Source organism: Zalophus californianus, chromosome 14 (genome assembly GCF_009762305.2).
Source record: "Zalophus californianus isolate mZalCal1 chromosome 14, mZalCal1.pri.v2, whole genome shotgun sequence".
NCBI classification, from domain to species: Eukaryota; Metazoa; Chordata; class Mammalia; order Carnivora; family Otariidae; genus Zalophus; species Zalophus californianus.
The window spans coordinates 6,657,029-6,671,173 of NC_045608.1; the positions used below are offsets into that span (position 1 = coordinate 6,657,029).

Here is a 14,145-nt window from a genome sequence, read left to right on the forward strand (position 1 = left end):
TCATGCACATTTCCTCTCATACCTGTGGACTAAATTCCCAGAAGTAGAACTGCTAGGTGGAGGGGTGTTTTCCTTTTATTTTCATAGCTGTTGCTAAAGTGCTCTCCATAAAGGTAGTGCCAGTTTACACTCCCACTTACAATGTGTGAGTGCGAGGCAGTGGTTTTTAACCTCAAAACCCCAGGCAAGGAAGAGCTTTTAAGTAAAATGAGAATCTGGAGAAAACCATGTGAGAGCCTTTTCTACCGCAAAGGGCAGCTCTAGCGGAGTTCCTGGCCCAGCTGGTTAAGGACGCCGGTTCCCATTAGGTGCCCACTTGCACACGGCACGGGAGGGGGCCCTTGATTCCTCCTAGCAGATGGTGGCTGGGATGGTGCCTTCCTGGTGGGGGTTGCCCCTCCTCTGTCAACTTGTCCATCACCAAGGATCCGAGAAGCACCAGATGCTTTAAAATTACAACAGGACCTGTAAAATTACAAAATAATTTTGCTAAGGTAAGAATATTTTTATTTTTTTAAAGATTTTATTTATTTATTTATTAGAGAGAGAGAGAGCACAAGCAGGGGAGGCCGCAGAGGGAGAGAGAGAAGCAGGCTCCCTACTGAGCAGGGAGCCCGATGTGGGGCTTGATTCCAGGACCCTGGGATCATGACCTGAGCCGAAGGCAGATGCTTCACCGACTGAGCCACCCAGGCGCCCCGGGACATTACCTTTAAAGAGCTATATGACTCACAGACGTTACCAGGGGCTGGAGGAGGGACAATGGGAAGTATGTTTTAAGGGGTACAGAATTGCTGTTTGGGAGGATGGGACATTTCTGGAGAGGGATGGTGGTGATGGTTGCACAAGTGCTTAAGATGGTAAACGTTGTGTCCTGTGTAATTAACCACATACACAGAGCAGCGTCCGTTCCCTGTAGCCATCCTCTTGTGAGCAGAGGGTACTAAAAAATAGGAAAGATCTAATCTAAGAATGCCAAGAGAATGTATATGGAGCTTTTTGAACAGCTTGCTCTGTTAAGTATGTTCTCATGTCACCTTGAACTGGCAAGAGTTTGGTGGTGCCTGGTGCTGACCACCTACCCGGGTGTGAGAGCCACTCGGGAGATGTTGAGGGCGGGAGACAGAGACCTCCCTGGGGAAGGAGCTCGGCTGGGCCTGTAGGGCCTCCGTGGTCCCCGAAAAGATCCCGTTTCTGACATGAGGGCCTGAGGCTGGCCTTCCCCATCCTGAGGTGCTATCTCGGAAATGAGACAAGAAGCTTGTCCCTGGCCCGCTGCTGGGTGTTTCCTGAGCCTCCTATGAGTGAGCCTCCACAAGCAGTGACTGGGTGTGATCTTTGTCACCAGATTCCTGTGTCCCCAGTGGCTCAGATAACGTTTGCAAAGAAGAGCATTTGCCTCGTCCCACCTAGAAGCTGGGGAGTAGAGCAGACGTCTGTCTGAGACTGCTTGGAGGCTCAGAGTAGATGCTGGGGCTCCAGGGATCTGACCAGCACGGAAGAGGGTCCCAGAGATGTCGCCTGGCCTTTTGCGCTGTCACCAGCCTCCTTGAGGTGCTGGGCATGGGACCAGTGGAGCCTCTGCTTCTGGAGGGCGTGTGCACGAGCTGACTCTCACTCAGGCAACGCTACTTTGGTGGAGAAAGGGCCTTGTGCTGTGTCTGGCTGTGGGTTATGACTTTTTTCAGGGTCCTCTGTCCATGCGTGGGTCTCTGGTCCTCCCCCTACTTGCAGAGAGCGAAGCACGTGTCCCAGGAAAGAGCAGGACCCCGGGTTGGTTCCGAGGCCATGGAGAGCCCCCTGATGGGGACCAGCGTGTCCTGGCCACCCTGGGACTGGGCGACCCGCTCGTGATCGCTCCCAGCCACACTGTCTCACCCCGCGCTGCACACGGCTCAAACTCCGACTCCAGGAGGCGAGGTGGCCGGAGCTCAAACCGTGTGCTACCTGGTCCCTGAACACCCTGGCTGGGGCGTTTTATGTCTTAGAGGGTGTTGCTTGTGGAAGAGCCCCGAACGCTGTGGGTTCATGGTTGATGGAGACATAGCCCTACCTTCCCTACAGTGCACCCGTCTGAAAGCCTTTGTCAGAGCCTGACACCACCACGGGAGGCCACCCAGGCACCTGTGACGAGTTTCCATTTGACTCACATTCGTCAAGAAGGTGACACGACCTACCGAATTCACAGGCCACTGTGATTGCTGAGCTGACATAGCTCCTCATGTGGGTGGCGAGCGTACGCTTCCCATTAAGAAAATCACTACTTTTGAACAGGCTCCGAATGGAACTTTTTTGCTTTTACTAAAATTAAGAAAATAATAATGAAACAGCCCACCCAACACCCCGAATTCCTTAAAAAAGGAAAACATTTAATGTCAACCCAGAAATTCAGCTTGGTATCACAATTCAGCAGAGCCACATGGGACAGAAGGAAGAAGTTCCCACGTGGGCAAGGTGAAGGCTGCCATTCTCCGTCCTCCTGGAGCCACGATACCACATCCTTGTCCCTGCCCCCACCCCCGAGCATGACAAAGCTTCAGTAGAAGCAGCTTCAAACACAAGCGAGTGGCACCGGATTTGCCTGAGAATCCACAGCAGCCCCACGGGATTGCTTCAGAAATCCCCCAGGTGGCTGCAGAGTCGAGCTGTCTTGCCGAGTGAAGTCTTGTTTGGAGCACTCGAGGCCTGGGGGGGGTCCTTGATAAATGGAAGTGAGACTGTTATTATCGGTGCTCAGCCCAGACAGAGCAGAAGGTGGGAGTTTTAGGGCTCTGCTCTCGGCCCGCAGGGGCGGAGGCCAACGGGGCACAGGCCGGCCGAGACTCAGGCTGCAGACCCCTCTCTCGGGTCCCCGTGGTTGGGAGCGAGCTGGGGCCGGGCCTCCATCAGCCCAGCCTCCATCAGTCCAAGGCGTAAAGTTTGTGGACGGGCGTGTGTCTGACAATAGATACTGCATCGAGTAGCCAGATGGTCTAAACACCCCATAGGTGGTAGGTATGTAACTATTTTCCGTCATCGTCACGTGCTGCCGTGTTGACATTAACAAGGAGGAGGAATTACTCAGGAGCTCGCCGCAGTCAAGAGCAGTTGGGCCACCGGCGGAGGGGACAGCTTTCAGGGCAAGCTTGGCCGCCTCTTGCTGCCTCCTGCCCAAACACCGAATCCTTCACGTGGAGACCCTGGGGAACATTCCCTTAGAGCTCTTAGCAGGGAAAAGTTTGCTTGTCAGCATGAACCAGGATGTTTTTCACTGTTGGCAAGAGCTCTGTGGCCCAGCAGATTTCCCTCTTTGCTCTGCCTACCAGGAAGCACACAGCTAAAATTTTTACTCATTTGCTTATAGATTGTCCTCAGGAGTCTTAGGTTTTTCTCCTTTTTTGATTTCTTTCTTTCTTTATTCATTTGTGTTTGGGGGATGCGAACCTAGCTTGTAAGGTTTTGGGAAGCAGGTAGTATGAGTGGGGCTTGGATCTGTGAAGAAGCTCTCATCGTGGGCTTAGCGTGTGCTTGCTGGGTGCAGAACCGGTCGATATCTGATCTCCCTGAACTGTTAACTTGGTTGGTGATGCCAAGGGGGTCAAGATCAGGCCTTGGCCTGATTCTGCTCTGTATCCTTCACATGTTTGATGTGTAGTAATGGTTTGGTGAATATGTTAGTTAGGATAAGTAACGCTAGTGCTATAACAAACAATTATTATAGTCTCAGCGGCTTATCCCTTACTGGCTTGTTCTCACTCTTGCAGTTGACTTGGATGCTCTGGGGGTGGCCTCCATGCAGTGATTCGGGGATCCAGCATCCTTTCCTGTGGTGTGTCTGCCACCCCCTGGGGTTCCCTTGGGGTCCTCCCCTGGACCTGGGCAGTCAGCTGGCTGGTGAGTGAAGACAGAGGGCGTTGAGGGTCACGTGGGCATTTGAAGGGGCCAGGCTTGGAAGGGGTGTACGTTCCCCTACTCACAGAACTACTCTCCCCGTCCCACCTTGAAGTGGGGGGCTACGGATGTCACTTAGGAAGAGGAAACTGGACCGCGCCAGACTGGCACAGGAAACACTGTGGAAGGAATGGTCTGTGACAGGCACAGAGACGAGAGCGGGGTTCTCAGGAAGCAGAGCTGGAGGAGTGTGTGTGCCCGCCTTGTAAATCCTGGTGCCGGTCATCTGGCCTGTGTTCGGTGTTCTGGATTACGTTCCCGCACTCCCTTCTGCCAAAACTAGAAGGTTGTGGAATGTTGGGGCTGAATGGAGAGGCCCCTTGGTGGTCAGCCTCCTCACTGGACGCATGGAGACATGGATCCCAGAGGAGGGAACTGACCCAACCAGAGCCAGCCCAGTGAGAACTCTGGTCTCAGCCCCATCGCTGGGGTCATCCCCCGCCCCCCCCCCCCACACACACAGGGAGCATCTGCGTGCATAGCGTACACATCCCTGCCCTGACAGGACGGTCGAGTCAGTCAGCGGAAGGCCTGGCTGCTGCGACGAATGGTTGGAGAGACCCACGGCCTGCACAGCAGCTGCTGGATTTCAGCGCGTGTTCTGTTGGGATTTGGGGAGTAGAAAAGGAGTCTCCTCCTGGGACTTATTCAGGCCTTGTCTTTGTGACTCACCTGTGAGCACGTGAAAGACCTGCATCGGTCTCACATTAGGAACAGACATTTCCCCCGAAGCCATTAGAGATCCTGACTGCTGTGTCAGTCATCCATCACTGCAAGAGTGCTCTCCAACTTAGTGGCTTAAAACATCAACCATTTTATTTGCTCACACCGTGGCAATTTGGGCAGGGCTTGGTGGGGACAGCTCATCTCTGCTCCACTGGTGTCAGCTGGGACAGCTTGCCTGGGGGTGGAAGATCCATTTCCAAGATGGCCCCACTCCCATGGTTTGTAGGTCGGGGCTGGCACTGGGCTCTGTCAGCTGGAGCTCTTGGCTGGGACAGTGGTTCCCCTCTTCATCCCCTCTCCCCCGGGCCTGGCTTGGGCTTCTCACAGCTCAGGGATCTCCAGAGAGTTGGGCTTCCTCCATGGTGGCTGCTTCCCCCCCAGCACACAAACACAGAAGTATGCAGGCCTCCTCCTCCGCCTCCTTTTTTTAATCTAATTTTTTATTGTAGTAAAATACATATAACATAAAACTTACCATGTTAGCCATTTTCAAGTGTCCGGTTCAGTGGCATTAGGTGTATTCACTCTGTTGTGCAGCCTTCACCACCCTCCCACCTCCAGAACTCTTTCGTCTTGCAAGGCTGAGGCTCTGTCCCTGTTGCACAACAACTTTCCCTCCCTCCCCAGCCCCTGGCACCTACCCTTCTACTTTCTGTCCCTGTGAACGAGACTCCTCGGGGTACCTCAGGTGGGTGGAACCACGCGGTATTTGTTCACTTGTGACTGGCTTGTGTCCTCCAGGCTCATCCTCAACGGTCTTCCTTTTTAAGAATGAGCAATACTCCACTGTGTGGACGGACCACATTTTGTTTATCCATTCATCTGCGGATGAACATTTGAGTTGTGTCCACCTTTTCCTTTTCATGAACAGTTGCTGCCATGAACAGAGGTGTGCAAATATCTGTTTGAGTCTCTCTGCCTTCAGTTCTTGGCCAGGCCTTCCTCAAGGCTGGGGCCCGAAGCTGGCCCAGGGCTACCTCCAGCCCGTTCCGTTGGTTAGAACGGGGCTTGGGGCCAGACTGGATTCTGAGGGCCGGGACTGCGCGAGGCCGCGGCTCATTGGGTCCGCCACGGTAACCTTGCCCGCCACAACCACTCTGGGAAAAGATCTTTGCAGAGAGGCCGGTGGGCCCGCTCGCACACACCCTCCAAGGCCTGGCTCCCCTCTCGGATGCCTCTGGACGCCCAGATGCCTGTGGCCTGGGCGTCCAGAGGCGAGGTTCTGCTGGAGAAGCTCAAGCCAGAGCGGGGCCCGTCCCGTCCCTCCTGGGAGCCTGCGGCGCTCACGGTCTGTCTTGTATCACTTGTGGCTGTTCCTCCTGTTATATAATCTGTTATTCTGTGCTGCACCAGGCCCTGCTTACTTGTCAGAAGTTTCTAAAAGCCAGCTGTATCAGCTCCAGGCAACTGGGGGTGCTGCCTGTCCCTCATAGTATTAGTCACTCTGTACTTAGCTAAATTTAACTTTTTATCATCCAAATGATATTTTTGTGGGCTTGGAATTTTACATAATGCTACCAACTGCTGCGGGCTAAGAATTTCTCCTGTTTGGGGTGTGTGTGTGTGTGTGTGTGCGCGCGCGTGTACGCGCGTGCACGCGATGGTTCTCTCCCCCGTGAACTTTTGCACGCCCAAGGAAGCATTGTTCAGTTTCTCTTCCCTGGTCTGCCTTCCCAGGTCCCGGTTTCTTCCTCGGCCTCTGCTTTGCCTTTTGCCAGCTGGGAGGAAAATTGCTCCTAACAGCTTTCTGATGGCCCTGCTAATGCTTCCTTCCTCACTTGAGGGCTCTCAACTTTGAAGGTCCTTGAGGGTTTCCCTGCTGCCTCCACAGTCTGGGATTCAGAGAAGGAAGCTCAGCTCCAGAGTACAGTGTCTGTCGAGAAAGCAGAGAGAAGGATCCGGAAGGAGGGTGTTGGGGGGGAAGGGACAAGAAATAAGAAATCCAGCGACCTGTCCAAGGTGTGGGGTCCAAGATGCAGGCTCCTCCTTTGTGCATGTGGGAGGGCGCGTGTGGGGAGCTCAGCTGGGAGAAGTCAGAGCTGCAGGCGTGGAGCAGGGAGATCTGGCATTTCCTTGGGGAGGGGCCTGGAGCCTGACGCCGGGGTGCGGGGACGCAGTGTAGCTGCTCTGACTTTCCTGAGTGCCAGCCACTCAGAAATGGTAGCATGCTGGGCCCAGGGGTCTTGTGTGTTCCACACTGTAACTGTGCGTGGGAGGTGCCTGCCTCCATCTTCCAGATGGGGAAACTGAGGACCAGGTCAGAGGGATGAGCAGCAGTCGAACCACAGCACAGCAAACACTGAGCACTTACCGTGGGCCGGGCATGGTGCCTAGCGCTTGCGCTCCGTAGCTCCTCGGCTCTTGACAGCAGTTCTGTTACGTGGGTACCCATGTCAGCACTCTTTTACGGAGAAGGAAGCTGAGTCCCAGGGAGGTTAAGCACACAGGTTAAGTTGCTCGAGGCCACAGAGCTGAGAGATGGCAGAGCCTGCCACCCCCAGGCCTCCCCTCAGCCACCCAGCCGCCTCACCTCTTCTCTGCTCAGCGGCTTCAGATGGGACGCGCACTGGACCCTGGGCTGCTCTTTCCAAAGCATCTGAGGCTGACTCCAGCCTCCCTGGTTGCCGGGTTTCTCGTGTGTGTGTGTGTGTGTGTGTGTGTGTGTGTGTGTGTGTGTGCACGTGCGTGTGTGTGTGTGTGTAGGCTGCCACTGGGAGAATCAACCCAGAATTGGTATTGGCCTCTTGGCCTCTTGAGGAGAGGAGCTGGGACAAAACTGAAACTCACGCTCACCTTGCACCTTTTTTATCTTTTCAAAAATACAGACGTATCGCTTGTTTTAAGTTATTTTATGAATACATTAGGAACCCCTAGGTATAGATCCCAAAGAATTAAACACACCTGCACACAAAAGCTTGTCTGTGGGTGCTCATAGCAGCTCTGTTCACAATAGCCCCACAGTGGAAGCAACTCCAATGGATGGATAAACAGAACGTGGGGTGTTCTTCCAGTGGACTATGACTCGGCCATAAGAAGGAAGGAAGCGCTGACCCCTGCTACAGCACGGATGACCCTGGAAAGCACGATGCTCAGAGACACAGAAGGCCATGTGTTACGCGCCCACTTGTATGGAACGCCCAGAACAGGCAAATCTGTAGAGACAGAAGCAGGGGTTGGCATTGTCCAGGGTCTGAGGGAGCGGGGGACCGGGAGTGTGCGGTAAAAGGTATGGGTCTCTCTTCGGGGTCGAAAGAAGTGTTCTGGAACTAGAGAGCGCAGTGGCCGCACAGCTTTGTGAATGCGCCAAATGCGCTGAATTGTACACTAGAAGGGTGAACGTATGACCTGCAGACTGTATGTCAATAACAAGGAGCCGTGCGTCGGGAAGGAAGGAAAAGCTGTGGCGGCTAGGCCTGGGCCAGCAGCCCGCGCGGTGGCCCGTGGTACCCCCCACCCTCCGCATCTGTCCGTCTGTGCACGCTCTTCTGCCTCCCGGTCTCCATGTCAACGGGGGATGGAAACCACGGTGTTTAACTTCAGTTATACCACCCACTCATTTGGAACTTATGCCTGAGACATACAGACGTCTGGGCAAGCTAGTAGCTTGGCACCCCATCAAACTGGTATTCTTTAAGTGTTTGTTTGACATTTATTTAGTGGGGATGAGAAGAGACCGATATCCTATTAATAGAAGTTGTATAGAGAAACAGATTCACTTACTAATTCATGTCCACTGACTGAAATCAGTCAGGGATCTGAGAAATTTTCAGGGAAGCCCTTCTGACTCCTCCAAAAGGTGGGTTTTATTTATGTATTTTTTCCACACACGCACCCCCCCCCCGGCCATTTTCCAAATCATTCAGGAGGCGTAGTGAAGATTTAGCTTTTGAAACGTCAAGGAGAGGACCTAACGTGTAACAGGATGAGTATGGTTGATGATACTGTATTGTATGATTGAAATTCGCTAAGAGGTTAGAACTTATGTGTTCTCCCCCCACCTTCCCAAAAAAGCGTAGCTCTGTGAGGTGATGGATGTGCTAATTAACTCTATGGTGGGAACTCTCCCTGGTGTGTCAAACATCCCGTCTCGTTCACTTTAAATATATCACCGGTTTGTCAATTATATCTCAATAAAACTGGGGAGAAAAACTTAAAGGCGTAACATGTTTTCTTTCTGTTCCTGATCACCAGCAACAAATATACCACCACGTCTTATTTGGTTTCCGTACCCCCCCCCCACCCTAGACCACAGCAACGACAGGTTGCGTGGAAGGTGCATGCAATAGCTCTCAGCAATGGCTTTATTGTGATTTCTCATCTTCCCTAAGGGATGGGCTGGTGGACTTTTTGCCTTTCGTGTGAGGAGTCATGGAGGAAACCTGCCTAACCTGGCAATATCTTCCGATTTCATTCCAGTGATGATTTGTGCCCCCCCCCCCCACCTCCCTAGGTCCCTAGAGGTTCCCCGAGGAGCCGACTCTCTCCTTAAGCAGATCCTGCGTTCACTTTTTGGACTTTAAATGCTTTTTTTGTCAGAAAAATGATTTCCCCACGGTGCACCTCTAAGGAGTGCGCGTTTTTCTCTCGCAGCCCCCGCAGATCTCATTCTGCTGGGTTGAGTCACAGTTGACCTTCTCACCCACCAGAGGCGTCACGGTGGAGTGGAGAGGGGCCGGACTTCAGAATCCGGCTTACCACTGACTGGTGTGTTACCATGGCAAAGCCCCTTCCCTCCCCACGGGTTTCCTTACCTCTGAAATGGGGCGGGGGGTGGGGGAGACTTAACACTGACCTCACACTGGGTTTAGAGGTTTTGTGGTGGAAGCGAAGAAACAGAATGGAGAAACCACAGGGAGGCAGGGCATGTGTGCGTGCAGTGAGCTGTGGAATTCGGTGGAACGTAGAGGAGAGAAGCTGGAGCTCTCCCCTTCTCCCCCTCCCCTGCATGCCCAGCCGGGGGACGGGGACCTGGGACCCCTGAGACTTTTTGCGCGTTGCGGGTCCAAGCGTGTATATGGGGGTGCGGCCGTGGACAGGAGGGGCAGGTGAACGGCCAAGACGGAGCCTCAACTCCTGCAGGCCCGGCCCGAAGAGGACTTTGCAGAATTGGCCGTGGCTCCTCCGGGAGTGTGGGCCTGCACTGCGGAGGGTGGGCGTGTGAAAAGCTGGTCTCTCCTGCTCGCAGCCACACCTCCCACTGCTGTGCTGTCCCCAGTTAGATTCTCTCCCTCCTCTGAACTCTTACTGCCTGTGCCCTCATTCGGCACTTGATCACTTCTGCTGTCCCGAGCCTCCACGGAATGCCCCTCACTTTTCCTGTGCCTCTGTCCAGAACATGTGGGCCTAGGCTGGTGTCCCTGGAGCCGCTGGGGCCTGGCCTCAGCTCTTGGCGGGGGTGTCTGTGGAGCTGAAGATTGGTTCCTAAAGAACCATGACTTCTACAGCCTCCAGTTGTGGCAGGTTGGGGGGCGGCTGCCTTCTGGTCACGGTCAGGGGAAAGCCTCCTCGGCTGCTACCCGCTACCTGGGCCCCGTGTGGGGTCTGGCAAGTACGTCAGACAAACAAGCATGTGTTGAGCTGCAGGTGTGGGCCACGGTGGGAGCCCCGGGCTGGGTGGCGGCTTTAGCAGTGCCTGTGAATTTTCGGATGTTTTGGAAGCTGATTGCACCCGGGACTCCCCAGAAATCCATTTCTCCACCTTTTCCATCATGTTGTGCGTGTTCATCTCTGGCCTCCGGATATCTGGCGGAGGTGGGTCTCCAGTTACACACCGCCCAACTACAGGGACTTGACGGGAAGGAGAGAGTTGTCTGCATCACCCCGTGACGCTGCTCCCGACCCCGCCCCGGGCACCAGGATGCTCCTGGCTGGTGGCCAAGAGCCCTAGGCTGCCGTTCCCCCCTTCTCTTCTGTTTGCCTTCCTTCTGCACCCTGGGGTCCCGCAGTCCCCTAGGTTGATAGGTGAAAAATCTCAACGTTGAGGCCGAGTTGGGTTTCAGTGCTGAGAAAGCGCCTGTGTGCTGGGGGTGTGGGTCCTGGTTCTCTTCTGAAGCACAGGGAGCCCTGGGCAGTATCGGGGGCATCATCCTCTGGGACCACATCCTGGACGGGTCCGTTTGTTGAGTGCAGACTCCTTCAGCCCAGCACCCCCTGTCCTCTCCCCTCGGCACAGCTAGGTTTCCAGTCTCTGGCGTTGCCCAGGATGAGGCCGGGCCCTGTCGATTTCCCAGCTGGGTTGCCCTGAGTGACCAGAGCGGCCGGCGTCTCACCTCCTTCCCCACCGGCTTCTCCCTGCAGGATGCTGACACGTGTGTCCTGGGGACCAGGACCATCCCCAACACCCTTCCGTGTGCCTAGTGAGTCGTCCCTCCTCCTGTGGCAGGACATCGAGGGACCCTTCTCACACGGACCCACTGGTAAGGACCGCCCACTAGCTTTGGAGTTTGGGGGTGCAGGGGCTCTCTTGCTGTTTCCTCTTCCTTAAACATCTGACTTTATCTGATTAATGGGGTAGATTGTATTAATCGATCCTCCTTGCAAATATTGATTGCTCTTCACTAAGTAGGTAGGACTGATGTTCTTTCCGTGGTTCTTTAAGATCCCAGATATGATACAACCCGTTAGGATGGCCCTTGTGAGTCTCTGCTGTACAGAGTGCCCTGAGGGACCTCTCTTCTCTTCTCTTGGAGCCCCTGGCCCACTCTCAGTAAACAGGGCAGGACAGGAGTTTCAGAGTTCCTAAGCCTTGGCAGTGGGCAGGGTCTTGAGCACTGCCTCGCCTCATTTCCCGCAAGCCGTAGTCAGTGACATGGACAAAAACGCGCGTGTGTTTTCATGTAAGCATTTCCCTGGATGAGAAACTGAGCGGTTGGGGCCGGGGGTGGGGGGCAGGCATGGCATGTCTGAGGTCCTCCGGAGAGTGGGCAGTGGCCTAGGCGGGGCTCCCAGTGCTTAGCTCTTTCTCTCCTGCCCTGGGTCCTCTTGGGCTTCTTGTCCATCTCATCCCATTTCCTGTCCCCGAGTCTCTGGCACAGGCCTCGCCCTGTCCCCCTCTTGTCATGCCAAGGCCTTTGGGGGGTAGAGCAGGGAAAGTGGTGTTGCCTTTTCTTGTTCTAAACTCCCACACACCCCTCTCCCTGGACGCTAATCAGCCAGTCTGAGCTTTGCAGACAAGGAGGATGGATGTTCGGGGTGAAGACGCCGGGGGGTAACACTAGTGTTCCTACCCAGACACAGTGCGAACACATTGACTCTGCTAAGCACACAGGATCCATTAGGATCCCCTTTTACACAAGGAAGCTGAGGCTCAGAGGTGGCAAGTGTCTGGCCCAAGGTCACACAGCTAGTCAGGGGTGGGCTTGGGATTGGACCCCAAGTCTAGACCCTAGAGCACATGGTGTGGTTTTCCAAATATGGCCCCGGCTTCCCCAGAGGATGGGGCCCAGCCTCCACCCTTCCTTACTTTGGGCTCCAGGTAAGCCCCTTGCCGCCACCGGGCCTCCCGTCCTTTCTGGGGAACAGGGCACAGCAGACGAGGCCTCCGCAGAGCGCCCCCCTCACTCCTGTGTTCCCATGTTGGCACCGCGGGCTGTTTTCTCTGTAATTGCTCATTCTTTTCAGTTGCTGTAAAAAGGCCTCCAAGTGCTAAGAAGAGAGAGTGCTCTGTTGTATTTTTGTTTTGTTGTCTTGTTTTAATTCACTCTGTGAGAGTCTCCGAGCCTCAGCGGCTGGGGTGGGTGTGGCGGAGGGCACAGGAGGTCGCCCTGGCCTTGGGGCCCTGGTGAGCACGCCTCTGCCCTGGAGGCCTGAGCTCTGACAACAGAACTTTGCTTCCTGTTTCCTTTTCCACCTTCCACGGGAAGGCAGTTCTTTTCTTTCCGAACAACTGCATCCCCCAGTTACGGGGTTTTAGAGATGGTGGCCTTGTGGCCATCTTATCTGGGGGCCCCCACTTAGCCCCAGGTGTGCTCAGGAATTCCTCTGCTTTACTCATTTATCCCGCGAACATTTACTGTGTCCCCAGGATAGACCAGATGCCATGTTGGGGTTCCAGGCATGCAGCTGGGAACAGAAGAGGCAGGAGTCCCGCCCGCGTGACATTATACCCTGGTGTTGCCAGAAACCCGCCCCACGGTCTCACCTCTGCGTTGGCAGAGGGGAAGATCATGGTTGCCCCTACATGCCTCTGAGCTCCCCGTGGGAGTTTGTGGCCATGACAGGCCTCCGGACCACTGGGCCCCGGCTGGCATGCGTTGGGAGGGTTGGGGAGAGGCAGGCCTTCCCCGCGGCTGAGAATGTGAAGTCTCCTCCTCATCTCGGAAAGGGCTTAAGGAGCAGGGTCTATTTTTAGAGGAGCTCCTTGCTCCAAAGGAACAGGAGCCCTTCCTTCCAGGAGGTGGGGGTGGGGTGGGCACAGGGCAGGGGGCAGCTGGGGTGCCTCAGCTCAGTCTGGCTGTGTTCTGCATCTGCTCGGCCTGGACGCAGGGCCGTCTGCAGAGAGGGTCTGCCTGAAAGAGGGGATCCCCGCCGGGGAGAGCATCCGCCCTCAGGCACCCACCCAATCCGGGGGGGGGGGGGGGAAGGTGAAGATGTTTCCCGTTCCGAGCGGGGGCTCAGGGCGTCTAGCATTTGACGGCCCCCTCTGTGGGGAGGGTCTGCTGGCCCCGGCTCTGGGTCATCACTTCCTTCCTGACTCTCCCAGCTCTCGCAGGGAGGGGTGCTTCCTGCCATTGTCTTTGTGAGGCCTCAGCAAGGTCACTATCTCCTTCTGGGGAGGAAGAGAGCCCGATGCCTCTGACAGGACCTCAGCCCACAGCGGCACTGACACACTTCCGTCCCCACTGCGCAGGCTGGCCTCCCAGCCTCCCCTTGGCCCAGTCTGGAGGCCCATGGCAGGGTGCGGGCTTCTCTCCTTCACCTATAGAAGCTTAACCCTGCCTGCAGGCAGATGGGAGAGTTAGCAGCTCGGGGTTCAGGCCTGCGATGATCGGCATGTTGGGTGGCGGTAGCCGGAGTGGGAGGCCGCGCCCATGAACGCGGAGAGGCAGGAGCTCACGGTCAGGAGGCAGGACTCTCGGACACTGCGTCGTGTCCTACAGCAAAGATGCTGCCCGCTTCCTGCGTTCCTTTGCTGTCCCCCTGCCGTGTCTGGGAGGGAGCTGGGCGGGATCTGAGTCCCCCACCTGTTCCCCCACGACTTCCCGCAGCCATGTTTCTTTTTCTCATGCGGGGCTTTGACACACAGCCCACGCTGCCCAGGACCTGGGCCGCCCCCCCACCCGCCACCCGCGTGCAGAATGCCCTGCCGGCCTCTGGCTGTCCCCCCTCTCTGTTCTGCTGCATCTCAGGGGCCTCTTGGTGCTCAGTCCCTGGCTTTGCCTGTTGACTTAGGTGCTGCACTTCCTGAGAGCGTACTTTATTCTCACCCAGGTGGCACAGTGCATTCCTCCGGCTTTGTTTCTGGTCCCTGCTTCCCGTCACCTGTTGTGG

General features: G+C 55.5%; 1 protein-coding gene across 1 annotated transcript in view; it reads left to right on the forward strand.

The window, feature by feature from the left end:
* Positions 1-211: 211 nt before the first annotated feature.
* PITPNM2 (phosphatidylinositol transfer protein membrane associated 2) overlaps positions 212-14,145 on the forward strand; it is a 111,912-nt gene continuing 97,978 nt past the window's right edge. Inside the window, 2 exon segments of the mRNA XM_027576740.2 lie at positions 212-494; positions 10,954-11,072. The gene's annotated coding sequence lies outside the window, so the exon portion shown is untranslated.